Below are 21,126 nucleotides of genomic sequence, written 5' to 3'. Positions count from 1 at the left end.
CTGGAAAATTGAGAAATCTATAAACAGAAAGGGAGGTGCAGATAAGGAATAGTGAAGCGGGCCCACCAGCAAGCTTGGGACACATACATTCATAATACAGAAATTGATATTTATGGCCATCATCAGACACCACATAAAGCTTTGAAAACAGTAAGTAATACATAAAAAGGATGTAATGCATTTGAACAATATTACGAAAGAAAGTGTATTAAATACTGTAAAAAACTATGGTATGATGCTGACTCTGAAGAGTACAAATGAAAACATCCAGAAATGAAAGTAAACAGACTAGATGACATAACAATAATAAATATCACGGCAGATTTGAAAAACCTCTCGAAAATGCTGAAGAGCAACATGTTTAGAAGGGATTAATTCTTATTTTACTAAATATAGAGAGTTGTAACTGTACCTTAAACTGTTAAATTTCTTTAATATGCGTGGGAACCAAAAATATGTATCACGAAATTGAATGAGAAGAGAAGTAATTTCGACAAATAAGAAAGACTAAAAGAATATATGTGAAAACTACAGACGGATAAGCTTACTTGACTCAGCATATCAATTTTGTTTAAGAATTACACGCTGAATAGCCAGTACTGGAGCAGCCACTGCACCGCCCGGGCCTGCTCTGACTGCTGCCGCCACGAAGCAAAGCTGTTCAATGGCAAGAGTGAAAATAATAGAAACAGCATGTCCGATTTAGAAAGGGACGTTCGACGACTCATACAGTTCACATTTTATGACAACTTGCAAGACTACACTCGACTTGCGGTATGTTTTGGAAGGCGACAGGCGACTCTAGTTACCGCCCTGATAGCGGTTACCGTAACTAGTAAAGGCTATTCTCTGTCTGATCGAACTATTTACTCTGGTCCAAAAGTGGACAACGCGATGTGAAATTATCTAACACTGGAAAAACTTTGATGGATTTATTCTACACGGAAGTTATACTACGTTGGTGCAGCAGGGGGAATTGTGATCCTGTTTGCCCTATCAAGCAGGAGCAGCAATAGAATACCCTTTTTCTCGATGTGTGGCGCCGTGTCAGTTGCCGGTTGCGGTTCCAGCGTCTGCAGAGGATCGATGTGCGGCGATTGCAATTCCCTATCGCGGACACGAAATACCCAAAGTTGTGGCTGGCGATCTCTTACACGAATCACAATTACTCTTCAAGGAAGCCCTGAAATCTGGGCAGATTCCAGGGTTTGACACTCCTGATCGCCTGCCGTACCATGGACTCATTTGACTCACTTATACGGCAGTGTGCACGAGGAGATCAAATGTCAAAGCGGCCGACCGGTCATGAATACGATTGCCCTCGACACAGCAAGTTGCCCGAGTAAACTGAGGTCTCAACTGTAGGTAGAGCTACGTCCTCACTTTAGGCTCCCCAGTCACGACCACTATTAGTACAAAGTCACGCTCGGGACAAGTGTCCCAAGTGGACCCTACTCTTAACAAAAGAGCAGAATCCTCTCTCGATTGGAGTCTGGATCGGAAGACCCACTCCAGAGTGGAGTCTGAATCAGAAGATCCTCTCCAGACCACAGTCTGAATCGGAGGATCAAGTTTCTCCTCTCCTCACTTTCCATCAAACATTTGTAAACTCCACAAAAGCATTCCCACGACCATCTCACAAGGTTCAAAATGGCTCTGAGCACTATGGACGTAGCCGGCCCGAGTGGCCGAGCGGTTCTAGGCTCTACAGTCTGGAGCCGACGACCGCTAGGGTCGCAGGTTCGAATCCTGCCTCGGGCATGGATGTGTGTGATGTCCTTGGGTTAGTTAGGTTTAAGTAGTTCTACGTTCTAGGGGACTGATTACCTCAGAAGTTAAGTTCCATAGTGCTCAGAGCCATTTGAACTATGGGACTTAACTTCTAAGGTCATCAGTCCCCTAGAACTTAGAACTACTTAAACCTAACTAACCTAAGGACATCACACACATCCATGGGCGAGGCAGGATTCGAACCTGCGACCGTAGCGGTATCTCATTTCCCGTCTGTAGCGCTCCACCTCACAAGGGATTCGTATCAGTCACAAGACGCCACTTCCATGTCTTTTCTCTAACTCATCTGCTCTATTCATCGGCCAATCATAATCATAGATAACATCATTCTTCTCTTTTCAGGGGAAGCGGTTTACCCTGACTCGCAAATTCCCGTGCAGAGCGGAGGAGACATTGTGTTTCCCCCTTATTTCTTCCTAGGGCCGCTTTTGGCAGCGTGTTACATTGAGTTTCTGTATAGCTCTAAATTGAACAACACATTTGTCGTGGAGATCATTGTCTGGACAGCCCGAACGTTATTGTGTACCGACCAGGGGCCCGAGCTAATCTAAGTGCTTTAGTGTCCCAACTCTTATCATTTCAGATCCACCGTAAATCTTGCGTTCCTTCTAAAATTTTGAAGACTTGAGGCTTCCTAAACAAGTCTGTAGGCTGAGGGACGACACCACCTGACGGCTCCCTCAGTGGCGTCCGATCCATAGAGAACATGAAAACTCACGAATTTTTATATTCACCATTCTTGTTCACAAAGTGCATTTATGAAACTGTCGTAATGTGTTCGCCGGGCGACATAGATTACTTTCGCATCCCCTGCCCCTGCTGTGCAGGAGGCGCCTAACGGGTAGGACGGGTAGGCCGTTATTTAGCCTCCTCGACCAAACACATGGTATGTTCACTGATGTGACGGATTTATGCGCCCAGCATTCTGTCCCTAGTAAGTGCTTCGAGATGTTCCTTTCCCTAACACTTGCACATGGCTTTCAAGCCAAAAACGTTCACTGCAACATTTATATTCAATGACCAAACTGCCAGTTTGTTCAAGAATTCAGAAGAATACTACTCGAACGAGAGCCATCATAAAGCTCCCGCATGCATTAACAATATTCATGCTTCTATCAATGCCTGCTCATGCTGAAAACGTCCTGTGATCTTACATACAAGTTGGTTGAAATGGCTCTAAGCACTATGGGGCTTAGCATCTGAGGTCATCACTCCCCTAGACTTAGAACTACTTAAACCTAAACTAAAGACATCACAGACATCCATGGCCGAGGCAGGATTCGAAACTGCAACCGTAGCAGTCGCGCAGTTCGGGACTGAAGCGCCTACAACCTCTCGGCCACAGCAGTCGCCACAAACAAGTTGTCTTGGGTGAAAAATCAACATTAAATTCTACCTTTGAATATGGAGAATAGTGAGAGAGTGACTCATCGTCTCCCAAGCTTATTGAAAAGCAGGGACACATAATGCTTTCATAAATTCAGAGAAGGCTTTTCATAAGTTGGTTAGAGAAAAATTGTGGTGAATAATTAACCACTGGGGTTATTTTTTACATTTTACATTAGATATAAAAGTATGTATAAACTAACACCAGTAATCTTAAAATTAGGAGGTATGTATACAGTACTGAAACAAATAAACAAAGGGGTGAAAGAGGGCTGCAGTTTATCATCATCGATGTTCAACATTTACATTGACTGGGCATTTTTCAGGTAATAATCAGATTTCAGGTAAGATAATCACTTGGATACAACTGGACAGTTCGATAAAGCTACAGTTGTTGTCATATGCTGATGATACCACACTGATTTTTAACCGAAGATGATTTACAGAAAGCATATGAACTAAATAAAACATCTACTGAGTAATATATGCAAATATCTTCTAGTAAATTTAAGTCTGTTGAATTTTGTGGATAGTATATCACTGAGAACAAAGATAACAGTTAAAGAAAAAACAATCAACAGGTAAACTGCCGGAAAAACACTTATTACATCTTTTTAGAGGTTTACAGTTCACTCATGCTTTATTGTTGCAACAGAGCATGTGTAGTAAGTGAAATGATTCTATTAAAAATCAGCAGTACTATGGTTCTGAGGTATAAGTTATCGACTCCAGCTGGAACACCCATAATAATTCATGGTGTCGCCTCCATGGGTGACGATGAAGGTAATGACTCTGGCATCCTGTCAATGTTACGGATGGCGAATACTATCCTGGGATACGTAACGCCACCCCTGGTCGAGCTGTTCAAGCGGCTCTGTAAGAGTTGTTGCTCGACGAGTCGCACGAGTCACTTCTCGTCCCATCATATCCCACACGAGCTCGATTGGAGACAAGTCCGGAGATCGTGCTGGCCGGGGAAGTTACCGCACGTTTTGCAGAGCAGTGTGTGGGCGAGCATTATCCTGTTGGAACCACGCATCATCTCCATAGTGCAAAAGCACAGATATAACAGTATTCTTCATCTATCGAGTACTGTTTAGCGTCCCCTCTAGAATCACCAAGGCTGAAAGAGAGTTGTAGTTTATTGCACCCCAGACCATAAGGCCTTGTGTGGGGCCACCGTGTCTTGGACAAACGCTCTCTACCAGACACTACTCACCAGGTCTAAGTCGTAGGCGCAAACGACAATCAACTGCTTTTACGCAGGATCTGCTTTCATCTCTGAAGACCACGGTGCGCCATTCCATCTTGAAGTGGTCCTCTTACGGCACCAGGCGAGCAGTGCTCGTCGATGCTGTGGCGTGATTGGAAACGGGCTAGAGGTGTGCGTATCTGTTGTCTCACCGCTTAAAACTGGTTCGAAACAGTTACTGTTGACACATCTGGGCTCACAAGCCCTCTTATCTGTGCTGTGGTAGATGTACGATGTGCCACTGCCGCCCTTACAATACCACGATCCTGGCGGGCATCTGCGCAGGGTGGAGATCTAGAGTCTCGTCTACGTGCGTCAGGATGTTCACGTGATTACTGATTCCGGTATCGTCATACAACTTACGCAACAATTCCAATTTGTGTGGAAATTCTCCGAAAGGACCATCCTGCCGCTAGGAAGGCCACAATTTCATCCCTTTCAAACTCTCTCAGTTGGCTGTAGGAAGCACAAATTCGTCTCCGTGATGTGGATGCCAGCTTCCTTCACATATTTGCGCCTCACTGAGCCTTCTGGCTGTGAACATTCCCTATTAATGGTTAGACATTGATATCACACTGGTAGCTATGCTACTACGAAATCTGTTGACGGACGACGTTGAAACTATTAAGAATACACCTAGTATCATCTAGGAGACATACGCCGTTATCAGACCCAAATCGACGTTGTCTGTTAAGGTGTACTAATTTTCTTTTCCGGCAGCATGTCTTAACTATATTGGAGTTAAAATGTTATATAAATAAATAGAAGATATTTCTATTAAGTTGAAGAGATTTGGGAGTATCTGTGGGACAATTAACAATACTTTGAAGTATAAAACACGGTAAGGGACCGAATGCAATTTTAGAAAAGAGTCGAATTGCCAATACTTTTAAAGGTGATGAATCGTGGGCATTGAGTAAAGGAGAAGCAAAACAAATCCAAGGAATAAATAAAAACGAGATTTCTTAGAGCGGAGAAGAGATGAAAGTGAACAGATAAAATACGAAATGGTTGGTTGGTTGGTTGTTTTGGGGAAGGAGACCAGACAGCGTGGTCATTGGTCTCATCGGATTAGGGAAGGATGTCGGCCGTGCCCTTTCAGAGGAACCATCCCGGCATTTGCCTGGAGTGATTTAGGGAAATCACGGAAAACCTAAATCAGGATGGCCGGACGTGGGATTGAACCGTCGTCCTCCCGAATGCGAGAATACGAAATGAAATTGTTCGGAAGCATCTGAGAAACTCAGATGCGAAAGAAGAACTGAAAAACTAGATGAAAAGAGAAAGAAATGGGATAAACATTTAGAAAGAATGAACCCAAGCAGACTACAACGTTAGATACAGAACCTTAAACCAAAAGGGAAAAGAGACCCTGATAGACGGCAAGAACATGGAAACCGCAAATGGCGACACTTGGCCTCATACTGAAAGTGCAGAAGAAGAAGAATGTACTCAATATAATGCGGCTTTCTAGATGTCCGATCAGGTACACTCAGATCAAACGAAGTGCTTGGCAGTGTAGACAGATATATTTACAACTGACTGGTGGGGAAGGCAGCACATTATGGGACAATTCCTTTTCTAGAACAATTATATTCGAGTTCAGCTAATCCATCTCTTTTCAGTTAAGATATATCATCATCTGCATAGCACTTGTGCTTTCCCAGTAATTGAATTCTAACTATTGGAATGTAAGAAGCCACTTTGCATTACGGAAAGCTATCACAAGTTTCACCATTAGATACAGATTCATGAGAGAAGTCTCCACGAAGGGTGTGTCCTGACAACTAAGCCTTACACATCCAGGCGTCCCCTGGGCGTCTAGGTATACCTAGGCGGCTGATTCTCTCACACCAGAAGCAAACAAACATGCGAGTAAATAAACGGTCCTTATCAGGGCCATCTTCAACTATCATATCTATAAATATTGAAGGCATATCTTCAGCCAAAGAATATCTGTTATCCAACCTATGCCGTGACAAAAAATGCGACGTCCTGTGTATACAAGAGACGCATAGAGATGAGCGACAGAGACGACCAAAAATACCGGGCATGAAACTGGCTGCAGAAACACCGCACTCTCAGTATGGAAGTGCTATATTTGTAAGACCAGGGCTTCAGATAATCAGTGCTCACAGCACCGTAGAAAATAACATCGAAGTCATCTCAGTGGAGCTGAGTAACTGCGTGGTTACCTCTGTGTATACGCCCCTTTCGGCTGCATTTTCATTCACACCACCCAGTAACTTCCATAACAGCAAGACGTCTGTAGTAATCAGTGACTTTAACAGCCGTAGTCATTTGTGGGGATACTCTGAAGATGACGAAAATGGGGAGGCAATCCTCTCCTGGGCTGAATCCTGCCAGTTGTCTCTTATACATGACAGCAAGCTATCCCCTTCCTTCAACAGTGGCAGGTGGCAACGTGGATTTAACCCTGACCTCCTCTTTGTGAGTGAAGACATCACACAGCTTTGCTCCAAATCAGTGTGCTCGCCCATACCAAAGACGCAACACAGGCCACTACTGTGTCAAGTTCTTCCAGCAATATGGCCACAGGAGGTGAATTTCAAACGGAGATACAATTTCAAGAAAGCTGATTGGAAAAAATTTGCTAAGATGCTGGACAAGGAGATTAAGTCTGTGCGACCTATTCCTGAAGAGAATGACATCTGACTTTATGAGGAAAACCCTTATAGCTAGGAGACTTATCTGGCTGCGCAAAATACTCTCTCCTCAATCTCTGAGGTGAAGAGAGAACAGTGGATTAAACTGATGACAGAATGTGAGAGGAGTAGAAGTAGTCAAAAGGCCTGGAGATTGTTACGACACCTTAACAATGATCCCTCCCAACCCAATACGCATACAAATGTGAAGGCAGACCAGATCGCACACCAGCTTTTGAAAAATGGTAAACCTGACCATACCAGTAAAATCGGGAGACGAACCCTGGAAAGGGAACCCGAACAAAAGGGAAACACTCTGTCTTGACCATTCAGTTTGAATGAGCTCGACTCAGCTCTAAATAAGTGCAAAGTCGGAAAAGTAGCAGGGGTAGATGACATAAGAAGTGAACAGATCAAGAACTTTGGTCCAGGCGCAAAGTGCTGGCTACTCGAGCTAATGAATAATTGTGTCAAGAGCGGCAAGATACCAAAATCTTGGCGGAAAGCAAAAATTATAGCTATACATAAACCAGGGAAAGACCGGGACGACCCCAAAAGCTATAGGCCAATCTCCCTCCTATGCCACCTGTAAAAGGTATTGGAAAGGTTGATCCTCCAAAGAACTACAGATATGATAAAACCATTACTGATCCCTCAACAGGCAGGATTCAAACAAGGGAAGAGCTGCACAGAACAGGTGTTGAATTTGACACAGCATATAGAGGACGGCTTCCAAAGGCGGCAGATAAGAGGAGCGGTGTTTATAGATCTTTCAGCCACCTGCGACACTGTCAAACACAGACTCTTGCTGCTGAAGCTATACAACCTCACCAAGGACTACAAACTAACATGTCTAATTAGAAATCTTCTGCAGAACCGAAGATATTTTGTGGAATATCAAGATAAAGAAGCAGATGGAGGCAGCAGAAAAATGGGCTGCCACAGGGCAGTGTACTGGCACCCACCATCTTCAATATATACACTAATGACCAGCCGTTACCAGAAGGAACACAAAGCTTCATATATGCAGATGACCGAGCAATCACAGCACAAGATCACAGCTTTGAGAGGGTGGAGCGGAAGCTAACTGATGCTCTGAAAGAATCAACTGCCTATTACAGGGTCAATCAATTGAAACCAAATCCTTCTAAGACCCAGACCTGTGCTTTCCACCTCCGAAACAGACAGGCTAGTAGAACCTTGCAGATAGACTGGGAAGGAACCTCTTTAGAACACTGCAAGACTCCAAAATACCTCGGAGTCACTCTGGACCGTGCTCTTACATATAAGGAACACTGCTTAAAAACAAAGCAAAAAGTGGCTGCCAGGAACAATGTGGTTAGGAAGCTGACTGGAACAACATGGGGAGCACAGCCAGGCACAGTGCGCACATCTGCATTAGCCCTCTGCTACTCTTCAGCTGAGTACGCTTGTCCAGGGTGGTGCAGATCTACACATACAAAGAAAGTTGATGTTGCTCTGAATGAGACATGTCGTATCACTACGGGTTGTCTAAGAGCCACACTTGTGGAAAAACTGTACTGCTTATCCGGCATAGCCCCCCCGGACATCCGAAGAGATACAGCAGCACGGAGTGAAATGAAGAAGGCATTAACATCCGAAGCCCACCCCCTACATGGCCACCAACCGGTACAGCAAAGACTTGTGTCTAGAAAGAGCCTTCTTCACAGTACAGAACCACTCGCTGACACTCCACATCAACACCGGGAGAAGAGATGGCAGGTCAGATGCCAGCATGTGGAGGAGTGGCTGATCCCGCATGAAGTTCTTCCCCCAGGCCACACAGAGAAATGGTCCACATGGAAATCACTCAACCCCCTGCGTTCTTCCGTCACAAGATCCAAGAGTAATCTGGAGAGGTGGGGCTTCCAGGTGGACTCCCTCCAGTGTGACTGCTGAGCTGCCGTGCAGACATCAACACATCTACTACAATGCACATTACTTCCAACTGTGTGCACCATGGAGGACCTAGTAAACGCTACACAAAGTGCACTGGACGTTGCAAATTTTTGGGCATCCACTGTATAGATTAAAATTACCTTATGTTTGACAACACAATCTGTGTCTAATCATTTATATTATTCTTGACTAGTTTAATTTATAAACCATAATGTATGTATGTATGTAGTAATGTATCTAATATTGTTTTTAGTTTGCTTCTGACACGATAAATAAATAAATAAAAATAAAAGTATTGGATTCAGCTACATATTATTCTAAAATACGGCTGCGTACCGCAAGCCATGTGAATACTTGCTTTCAGCTGCTTGCGCTGCTGTAGAACTACGCCGACTGAGGTGCTCCTCCTGATACAAGGCTTACTGCCACTGGACGTAAGTGTGCACAACATTGGCTCAAAAAACAAAGCGGAGTGTGAGCTGATTTGAAACTTATTGTCAGATTAAGTGCCCTGGAAACAATCCCCAGACTCTGTATTAGCCACGCCTCTGAAATATCCTTTCTTAGAAGAACTTCTGTGAAGCTCGTAAGGTAGCAGATGAGGTACTATGGGATGTAAGGCTGTGAGGGCAGGTCGCGAGCCGTGTTTGGATGATTCCGTCGATAGAGCATATGCCTGCAAGAGGCAAAGGTCCCAGGTTTGGTTCTCGATCTGACACGCAGGTCTAATCAGCCAGGAAGTTTCTAGCTATGCATTACATGTGGGGTCCTGGTCCATATCCCAGGTACGTACTGAAAATACGCCCATCAGCACCCCGGAACACATCATCTGGGTGTTTGTCGTGAGACACTCTGTTATAGAACAGAGTATCAACGAAGACTTTCCTATCATTGTCTGTAATGACAATGATAGGAAAGTCTTCGTTGATACTCTGTTCTATATCATAACAAGTCATGAGGAGCTGTGGCATAAGCTGAATTTGCTGATAGCCAAAATATCTGCTTACGAGCAGCAGACCTACATGATCGAGAGGTAACAAAGAAGAGACCACATAAATGAAAGCAAAGAAACGCACCACGGCAGAAAATCCACCTCCAGTAACCTTCTGGAAGTAGCCAGGAAGTGAGCCTCTGTAAGGACTAGGAAGGATTTCGAGTGACCCTGAAAGCCATTTGCCAATGTCCTCACCTTGGATAGCAAGACATCACAGCCCCCGTGATTCCTGGTTCAGTGCAGCGGCGGCCTTTGCGATCTACTTGGAGAGAGAAGGGTGCCTGATAGCCATCCACCTACATTGTCGTTAACCAAACTTCTCATATTCTGCAGGAAGAACGGTGCAAGATCCAACTGGAAAACCTACAGGACCGCTGTTTATCCATTCTGAGAGGGATGGAAGCTGTTTTTAAGGCCAATGGTTTTCTTAGGCTCTAGGCATGGCTATATGTTGTGTTTTGGTGCTTCCATATTTTTGTGCACAGCTTGTACGTTACTACAAACATGGAAGTGTGTTGAGACTGTTGTTCATAATGCACTCGTATTTCACCTGGGAGGAAATTTTAATAGTCCTCGGACCTTTCACAGGTTATGCAGTTAACTGTAATGAAGTTCTGCCTGAAGGAAAGCTGCTCAAATGTTCAATATTTCTTGATAATATTTCAAAGAGGTCCAAAAGTTCCAGACTTACTCCAAATGTTCAAAAACGTAAAATTGTTTAGCTCTCTAACTTTAAAAAGGTACTGCCCTTTGATGTCAATGTCAAAGATTCACAACTAGGATAACTCAACTCATACAGATACCAGGGTGCAACAGTTTTTTGGGGTACGAAGTGGAATAATCACATAGGTTCATCTGTAGGTAAAGCAGGGGACAGACTTTTGTCCACTCGTAGAAAACTAGGGAAATGAAATATGTCTACAAATGAGATTGCGTACACATCACCCGTTGAGCCCATCCTAGAACATTTGTATACACTACTGGCCATTAAAATTGCTACACCACGAAGATGACGTGCTACAGACGCGAAATTTAACCGATAGGAAGAAGATGCTATGATATGCAACTGATTAGCTTTTCAGGGCATTCACACAAGGTTAGCGCCATTGGCGACACCTACAACTTGCTGACATGAGGAAAGTTTCCAACCGATTTCTGATTCATAAACAGCAGTAGACCGGCGTTGCCTGGTTCAAATGGTTCAAATGGCTCTGAGCACTATGGGACATAACTTCTGGGGTCATCAGTCCCCTAGAACTTAGAACTATTTAAACCTAACTACGCTAAGGACATCACACACATCCATGCCCGAGGCAGGATTCGAACCTGCGACCGTAGCAGTAGCGCGGCTCCAGACTGTAGCGCCTAGAACCGCTTGGCCATCCCGGCCGGCCGTTGCCTGGTGAAACGTTCTTGTTATGCCTCGTGTAAGGACGAGAAATGCGTGTCATCACGTTTCCGACTTTGATAAAGGTCGGATTGTAGCCTATCGCGATTGCGGTTTATCGTATCGCGACATTGCTGCTCGCGTTGATCGAGATCCAATGACTGTTAGCAGAATATGGAATCGGTGGGTTCAGGAGGATAATACGGAACGCCGTGCTGGATCCCAACGGCCTCGTATCTCTAGCAGTCGAGATGACAGGCATCTTATCCGCATGGTTGTAACTGATCGTGCAGCCACGTCTCGATCCCTGAGTCAACAGATGGGGACGTTTCCAAGATAACAATCATCTGCACGAACAGTTCGACGACGTTTGCAGCAGTATGGACGATCAGCTCAGAGTCCATGGCTGTGGTTACCCTTGACGCTGCATCACAGACAGGAACGCCTCCGATGGTGTACTCAGCGACGAACCTGGGTGCACGAATGGCAAAACGTCATTTTTTCGGACGAATCCAAGTTCTGTTTACAGCATCATGATGGCCGCATCCGTTTTTGGCGATATCGCGGTGAACGCACATTGGAAGCGTGTATTCGTCATCGCCATAATGGCGTATCATCCGGCGTGATGGTATGGGATGCCATTTGTTACACGTCTCGGTCACCTCTTGTTTGCATTGACGGCACTTTGAACAGTGGGCGTTACATTTCATATGTGTTACGACCCGTGGCTTTCAATCATTCGATCCCTGCGAAACCCTACATTTCAGCAGGATAATGTACGACCGCATATTGCAGGTCCTGTACGGGCCTTTCTTGATACAGAAAATGTTCGACCGCTGCCCTGGCCAACACATTCTCCAGATCTCTCACCAATCGAAAACGTCTGGTCAATGGTGGTCCAGCAACTGGCTCGTCACGATACGCCAGTCACTACCCTTGATGAACTGTGGTATAGCGTTGAAGCTGCATGGGCAGCTGTACCTGTACACGTTATGCAAGCTCTGTTTGACTCGAATGCCCAGGCGTTTCAAGGCCGCTATTACGGCCAGATGTGGTTGTTCTGGGTACTGATTCCTCAGTATCTATGCACCCAAATTGGGTGATAATGTAATCACATGTCATTTCTAGTATAATATATTTGTCCACTGAATACCCGTTTATCGTCTGCATTTCTTCTCGGTGTAGCAATTTTAATGGCCAGTAGTGTAGTTTGTGGGACAAGATCCAAACTGGACCAACAGGAGACACAACGTGCACAAAGAAGACGAGTTAACAGAGAATAACATTGTATCCATTGTCTAAAGAAATGAAATATTAGGGCAGTTTAAGAATGTGTTCAAATTGATTCTAACATCTAGGAATAGTTTATACAGTGTTAAGGAGTATATAAATAATTCACATTGACAACATTCTTTATGGGAGAGGAGTAATAAATACATCACACACATTCTTCAACATAACCTTTAAGAAAGAATATATCTGCGATTTCTGTGTTATGACTATTTCAGTGCAATCACATAAGCTGTTAAATGGAATGCAAACACAGTCAAAGGAACACTTCTTCGATGCCCTGTAATTCTCTCTCATTATGACTTTTAGGTTTAAAATTTAGTTCAAAGGTTTCAACAACATTTTTCTGTAATCGTGAAAATGTGTGGTGCCATGCAACGTCACCCTCTGGCTGGACGTCGCTTGAAGCGGCAATGTTACGACACATGCGTAGAAAAACCATAGCTCAGAAGATCGTATGACGTGTAATGTAAGTTAATGATGTCATATTGGCAACCAATTTCACCACAATTCTTCTCAATGCTATAGTGTACGTGCCACACGATGGGTTGTCACACCCCCGCTTGTCCGCATTTCACCTCTCGAAAAAGTCTGTTGATATAGCCAGCAACAGGACGGCTTTCTCGACAATTTTGACGCTACTGACACCCCTGGAGGTTTCAACTCCTCTGTAAGGACATTGTGGGCCCACATTCCCATTGAACGTGAAGACATCCCTTTGGAATGTAGTGTGACTACACTTTTTGCTCCAGTCTATAGGTTGGAACCGCTATTGAGGTTTCAGAATTATTCGACTAAATTTGAAAGTGGTCCGAAGCAGCAAAGGGGTTTATACATTTTTCGGCCCCTCTGTTTCGTACCCTCCTGTGGTGTGGTCACGGAGGGGTGCGACATTGAGACAGGCATCGATACAATGGTAAAGGGTCCCTGTAAGATCCCCTCCAGTTTGGCAAAAATCCTTGATGGCACATGCCCCTATATATTGAGAATTTTAAGATCGTGCCTCTACAGAGAAAACCAAAAAAGTAGCTCTAGGTGACTGCAGGTAGGCAACCACTTGACATCCCTTCGATGCCTGATGCCTACTTGCGAGCATACAGTGGTAATTAAAAGGTCATCTCTCTAAAAATTCTGAATTAATATGGGCTGGTGCCACTGAGGACATTCCCAAACGGAGGGTCTTACAGTCACCCAATATTATCACGCCACAGAAGGGTGTGAAACGAGAGGGCTGAAAATGCACAAGCACCCTTTGTTACTTTGGATCACGTTCAATTGTCGTCGAATAATTCTGATTAGTCCCTAGTTATTACAGCCTGTACAAGAGAGCAAAACTTGCGGCCTGGCTGCACTCCAAATGGGTGCAATCACGCTCAGTGAGGATGCAGCCCTACAGTGTTAGGTTGAAAGGTCCTGGGTTGGAGCAGCGTCAAAGGTTGTCAAGGACGTTGCCCTGTTGCTCATCGGACTGAGAACTGTCTTCGTCGACCGCGAAATGTGCAGGGATGAATGCTCCAGCTAAGGTGGTGGTCTCATTGACGCCCTTTATTTCATCCCCTTAGATAGTGTCTATTTAGAGCTTCTGTGTATCTGAAATGTTTCTCCGGTGTTCCATTACCTACTTTTTGCGTAATTGTTGTGGTGCTGAATAAATTTAGTTATTCCGTATAAGTCTGTGCAGATTGGTACGTGCGTTTTGAAATGCGCGCGCGGGCGTCAGTTGCAACCTACAGTGATGATAAGGTAATGTGGCAGTTCAAATTCTGAATAGTGCTTTTGGAACGCCCCGTATATTTTGAGCGCGAGTAAATGCGACTCCAATGTACGTAGCGTGACTTCATCTCAATACGCACGGAAAAAGTTGTTTATTATTAATGGAAATGTTAAGCTCTCCTTCAAAAATGACAACGCAACATAATCTGCAGCTAACCCACCGATAATATAGAGCATGAAAAGATTTCTTTTCCCAGCAAATTAATGTAATTCTACACAGAAAGTAATAATGGTACAAACATCTGTGTATAATTAAATTATTGCAAACAATTTCTTTATCTCTTTAACAATTGACTTAACTTTTAATCCTTTGTATGAACTAAAAATATTTTAAATCAGAGATGATGCCTCACCTAAGCCTTGCGGTGTTAAATCTCTGAATAAGTTTCGTAATCAAAAATATTAACTAACCTCAATATTTTAAAACTGACTGTAAAAGTTCATAAAAAAGCTTAGAATTATTTTCCTTTGCGTGTGAAGCTCGCAAACACTGAAATATATTTTAGTACACGTAATGGCGGACTCAGCGCCATCGAAAGAATCGAAGCCAGATGCCCATCGACAGCAATTTTATTATTATCTTTAATTCAGTTTCACGTGGAGGAGAGGTATTTTTGAAAGGAAACATAAGATATTTTCAATTAACAATATATTGTAACCTTAAACTACAGACAGCGAGTTATCCATGCATGGATCCACAGACGAGAAAGAAGACACAGGTGAAAAACACAGATAACAAACAGGTGCGAGCAACATGGCTCTTGTTTATATATATTACACCTGCAGTTCCAACACATTGAAATATAGTATTTATAAAAAATATTTACAATATTTGTGACAAAATATTATCAGACTCGACAAGATGACTTATAATGTTATAGATATTACTTTCTTCTTTTGCATTACCCTCATATCTGATGAATAAATCGCGTCATACATCAGACAGTTTTCCAGGTGACCCCACACCGGCGACCCTAACAAACGATGGGTGTCACCATTGTGACCTCCATCACATAGGCGTCAAAAGAAGGGGTGGAGTGTTAGTAGAGGGGGTGTGACGACCTTTCCATCACGTGATACGTCCAGTTGGCGCTTGGTAACGTTTTGGCGAAATTAGGTGCCGATGTGACATCATTAACCCACCACGCACGTCACGTGATCTTCTGAGCTATGGTATTATTATTCGCATGTATCGAAACATGACGTCGCAGGGCACCACGCTTTTATACCCTTAGAGAGGAAGGTTGTACATATCTTTGAGACATTTTTTAAAATTTATGCGGAGCAAAACGACTCAATTACGGAGTTTCAAAAAAGTGGTCCTTTGTGTTGATCACACAAGCCTACATTTTGAACATTTTTGGCAAAAAGTTCCTCAAAAACAGGTGTGCTGCAATCTGTACGAATTCTGAAAGCTACTTTCATTTTGTTTTATAACGTCGGAGTCTTTCACAAAATTAGGTGACTATTTTAAAAGGTGTAAGTAACCGAAACACAAAAACCAAAATAAAATTTCCTTTTATGTGCTGTATAACTACTGCCTATCGTGGTTCATTGTAATACTGATGTCATAAAAAATTCTAATAAAGTTACTGGAGCTTCTAAGATTTTCCAAAAATCGCTGATTTCAATTCGGGTTTGCTAACAGAAACTTTCATCGTTCCACAGGCCGCTTCGTAATGGCACAGCCTAGAAAGATAGGAGCGAGGCGAGTGGCGAACTGAGAAAAATACGCGTATGTTGCTTGCGTTCTTCGCAAGACGGACCGGAAAAGAAAGGACATAAGAGCCTACGTTTAGGTAAATCACTTAGCTGTGTGGTTTTCAGAATTGGTCTCGAGGGAAGAGTTTCCAGGAAATATAGGATTGAAATTGTTACGTACAGATACTAGTTACTGGTGATCATGGGTTCTAATTATTTGGTTACTCTCGATCTCATACGGAGGGCAGACGACATCACACGAAATATGCTGTTATAATTTTTCGCCTTCAGGAAGTATCTGTTGATCATTTTGAGGGGAGAGAAAGCCATTACTCTTGGGCTAATAAGTGAGCCAGATGAAAATTAAAACTCGTGACTGTCTGTATTCAAGCAACGAATTCTTCTGAGCTGGGTTTAAATCTCAAGGGGAGAGTTCTGGTTTACTCTCTCCCCCCCCCCCCTCCCCCTCCCCCTCTCTCTCCCGCTCACTCTCTCTCTCTCTCTCTCTCTCTCTCACACACACACGCGCGCGCTCACACACACACACACACACACACACACACACACACACACACACACACAATAAATTTGATGTCGCGTGGTACCGCAGTGGCTGTCGAAAATGATGTGTTCGGTGTTCTCCTCCGCAGCGTAGTCAAACGCGTGTTGTTCAGCCCATTGTAGACGACTCTCCTGCGATTAGAGCTGAGACGAAAAACCTATGACGAAGAGTTATCTGCGATGCATGCCAAAGGTGTGCCATTGCTGTGCTGGGATAATCTGCGCTATATCGGCATATTTGCTTCTCCTAAATTGGTGCCGGCTGGAGTTGCCGTGCGGCTCTAGGCGCTGCAGTCTGGAACTGAGCGACCGCTACGTTCGCAGGTTCGAATCCTGCCTCGGGCATGGATGTGTGTGATGTCCTTAGATTAGTTAGGTTTAATTAGTTCCAAGTTCTAGGCGACTGATGACCTCAGAAGTTAAGTCGCATAGTGCTCAGAGCCATTTGAGCCAGCCTAAATTGGTATAGTAGGTGCCACGTGTTATTCCAAGAGTTTAATTTATCGTCACACCTATTTTAAGAAGGTCTGTTTACGGAACTGCATACACGCTGTGAACAGTCCTCTTAGCGGGTGTGTCTTCTGTCGTCGTATGCATTGTAAGCGCCATCTGAATTACATGTCCCATTGTTACAGAAACGGCACACCTGTTTCCATTCACATAAAACGTTCAGAGATCCCAGTATAGTGGCTCAGCGTTCGTTCGTTGCGATGAAGCAGAGCCGTGCATTACCTCACTGTCACGTTATGTAGTAGGGTAATGTGGCACCAGCGCGTGTAGGAGATGCAGGGGAAGGCTCAGGCTCTTAAGCAAGAATCATATGCACTTGTTTACAAGAAACAAAATACATCTGAGCAATATGTAGCTTTGTATAATCTTATGGTCAGGGCAAGACGTTAGTGAAACACATGTAATGAACGTATGTAAAAAATCACTTTCCTCTGTATGGGCTCCACATTTTTGTGAGTTGGGGGGGGGGGGGGGGTGAATTGTTTTCTTGTCTTCTATAGTAAAACCAGGGGGAATCGTTTTCTTGTCTTCTTTAGTAAAATCAATGAGTCTCAAACTCGTATATTTTCCTTTCCTCTAGCAGTACTGCAGATGGAACAAACTCAATTTTCTATTTCAATTTAAAACTTTTTTCTTGTACGGGCTAACACTCAATTTTCTATTTCAGTTTAAAACTTTTTTGTACGGGCTCTATGTATTTATAAGCCTGATGTGAAATATTTCTGCGTCTCTGGCGAAAATCATGAGCATTAAAAATATTTTCGATACATCTACCACTATGGCAGTTAAAACATCAGTTTATTTCAGTTTCATTTTATTTTATTTTGCTTCATTTACAAATGCAATTACACTGAGTCCAGAAATTAACACACGCTCCCCATCTTCTATGCCCGTACGTACAGTTCTCTTAAGATGGTCCTCCACCGTCCCCCTCCCCCCCCCCCCTCACCCATGTGTCTTGAGTCTTGTAATGGCCTAAGCTGACAGACACCACGCTGAACTTTCGCGTCGTGTGCAAACAGCTTCGGCGCCGCCGCTCCCTCACGTTTTTCGCTTCCAGTGACTTGTTCATGGCGGTGGGTATGTCTTCGCCGTAGGTAAATACGTGCAATATACAGAAAAAAAAGGGACCACTTGAGCATAAGCTTACTGCGAGTCGTTGGGTCGTTGGGAGCTCGTATGTGACCAGGCACCAAGACATATCTTCGTATGTTCGCAAACAGCATCGACGCCGCCACTCCTTAGCTTTTGCGCTTCAGGCAACTTGTACAAGGCAGTGGCGTCTTCCAAATACTTTCCTTTCTGCAGCATGCTGTCTACTCGTAGCTACGTGTCTCTCTAACTCTGCATGCTGTCTACTCGTAGCTACGTGTCTCTCTAACTCTGCCTAACCTATCAGTCGTCCTTCCTTATATAGAAGAACGACAATGCTATGTTTGGTTTCCGTGGAAATGTACTCTGACGTCATTTCTCCATCCATTGTCTGTTATACTTACACTTGCATGTGTGGATACCACACAACCACTCGTGAAAGATGGAGCGATTAAACATGCACTGGCTCACCCACTACTTCTATGTTGGATATCTAGACCGAAAACTTTCAATGCCCAGGTAGTTTTTATGTAACTTGCAGGCACTATGCTGTACACTTCATTTTTAATCTCCTTATGCTCTCTACAGTGGTACCAGTGTGTCTCTCACTTTTAACAAGGATTCGAACAAGCGCCATACACAATACTATGTTCTTTTAATATTGGTGAGAGAGATGGAACAGTTCTCAAGGCACCAGAGTAATATTTGGGTGATGCTAGGTTCAGCTATCCAGATTGTCGTCTGTATAGTCTTACGTGATTTCTTCTCAGAGCTTAATACAACCAAATACCATTCAACCTTTTCCTGTCTTAGCAGTCGCCTCTGGTTGCTTTGTTGGCAAAGAGACCTTAAATTCTAGGCTTCCTCTCTTTTAATTTTGACTATATGTTACAAAGCTAGACTTCCTGTACAATAAGTCATCACTTTTCTGCCAACAGTCTTGTCAATGAGGACGGCGGAAGTGAAAGAGTTTCAATGAACAATCTTGCTCTTGGGGTGGGAAATTATTCCTAAAAGGGAGAACAATCACCAATAATCATCGACATGACAATACAGAAGGCAATGGAGACCATGGAATTAATGATGCATGATATCTGTCTGCAAGACAGAGCCCTGTTACAGGTGGTGGATGACATAAAACAGCTAAGAAAACTGATGACCATCACCACAAATAAACTAATTTGCATCACTTACATAGGAAGCTAAGTATGAGACTGCTAAACGGAGGACTCTGATTCGATTATAGTTACCGGAAAACTATTAACTCAGGTTGGAAGACAACTGGGGAGCTATGGCGCGTCCCTGCAGTACTCATATTCACAGACTGCTTAAACGGATATTGAGGCTGCGGTTGGTAACAATGCCCTGTCGGACGATACAGCAACAAATTTCGCTTTATAAATATGTGAGCTGTGCATCGGTTAGTAGACCTGCGTCCTTATGCTCGCGTGTCACTGTGAGAGAGAAGGAATTGCTGTATGGCCTTCTTAACACATTTAACAAAAAGCTATACGAAATACCCTGCTTGACAAGAAAAGTATGACATGGCCGCTACGACATGTAGAGCAGGAAGCAAAATGTGTCAGTATTCCTTATGTTTAGTGATTTTACCAAGCTTGGTAGGGTATTCACATGGTTTGAACAGCATCAGATGTTGAGTGATTAATGTGAAGGTCACGGAGATGCCGTCTACTCGTATGAAACAGTGTTATCAGAAAGAAAGTAGTCTCATTGCCGGTCTTCATTTGGTTGGCAGGTCGAATTATAAAATACCTTGATTTGTGGGCTTTTCATATGTGACAGTGGCCCGATGCGGCACCGCACGGGAAAGTGAGAGTAGGCATACATTTAGTCAAGGGTGGAGTCGATCATGTATGACCAGCTCAGGCTTGAAAGTGATGATCGAAGGAATGACTTTACTTAAAAAGAAATCCATAGATAACAGTGACTGCATGTTGGCCCCTATATCAACTGTACCAGAGTTGATATTTTCATAGACATGGGTCAGAGGGCCCTGAAGACGGCATAGTGAAACGCTGAAATTGATAGGACAATCAAATAAAACTGGAAATTTAGACTACAGAAAGTGTTTTGATTTGACATTTTGTACTGAACAACAGAGGTCAAAGAACCATCCTGGGGACAGTGTCATACAGGCGTTGTATTTTCTCCTGAGGCGAACTAGCTCACAACTGTTGTATTTACTCGAGTCAGAAGCCTTACAAAGCTATACATTAAACGAATGTACAAGATAAAGGATACTACTTGAACATCAATTTCCATAATTTACAGTTTACGTGGTTAACAAAAGGAACAAAAAATGATCTTCACCCAGAGTTGAGGAGCTGCAATTATACCGCCTTCAGCGTTCGTCAGCTCTTCATCATAGCATGGACATTGGCATAGGTGACCACTTGTCGGTCAGCCTACGCATTCACATGGTGTCGGTCCTTTGGACAGTCGCCATTTATCAAGCCTGTCCGTGGATTTCCATGGTCTTAGCCTGTTCAATGATTTTGAGACAGACCAATCTAAAGTATCTCCATCCTGGAGGTACTAAGCAAGTTTCGTCCGCTTTTGAAATTAGTCACATTTAGCTGCCCACCACTGTTCTGTGGCATCACGTGGAGACGTAGTGTACGTTGACATTAAATTTATATTAGCAGAGCTGTGCCATATGCGACACAGTAACTCCCTTGCGGAAAATCAGTGTCATGACGCAGGTTCTGATGACTTGAGGTTGGGCCACCTTGCTACTGTCAGTGATGTTCTGAATGATGTTATTTCGAGCTCATACTTTTAT

The sequence above is a fragment of the Schistocerca serialis genome, chromosome 1 (assembly GCF_023864345.2).
Source record: "Schistocerca serialis cubense isolate TAMUIC-IGC-003099 chromosome 1, iqSchSeri2.2, whole genome shotgun sequence".
NCBI lineage: Eukaryota > Metazoa > Arthropoda > Insecta > Orthoptera > Acrididae > Schistocerca > Schistocerca serialis.
Note: the sequence above shows the minus strand (reverse complement) of the source record.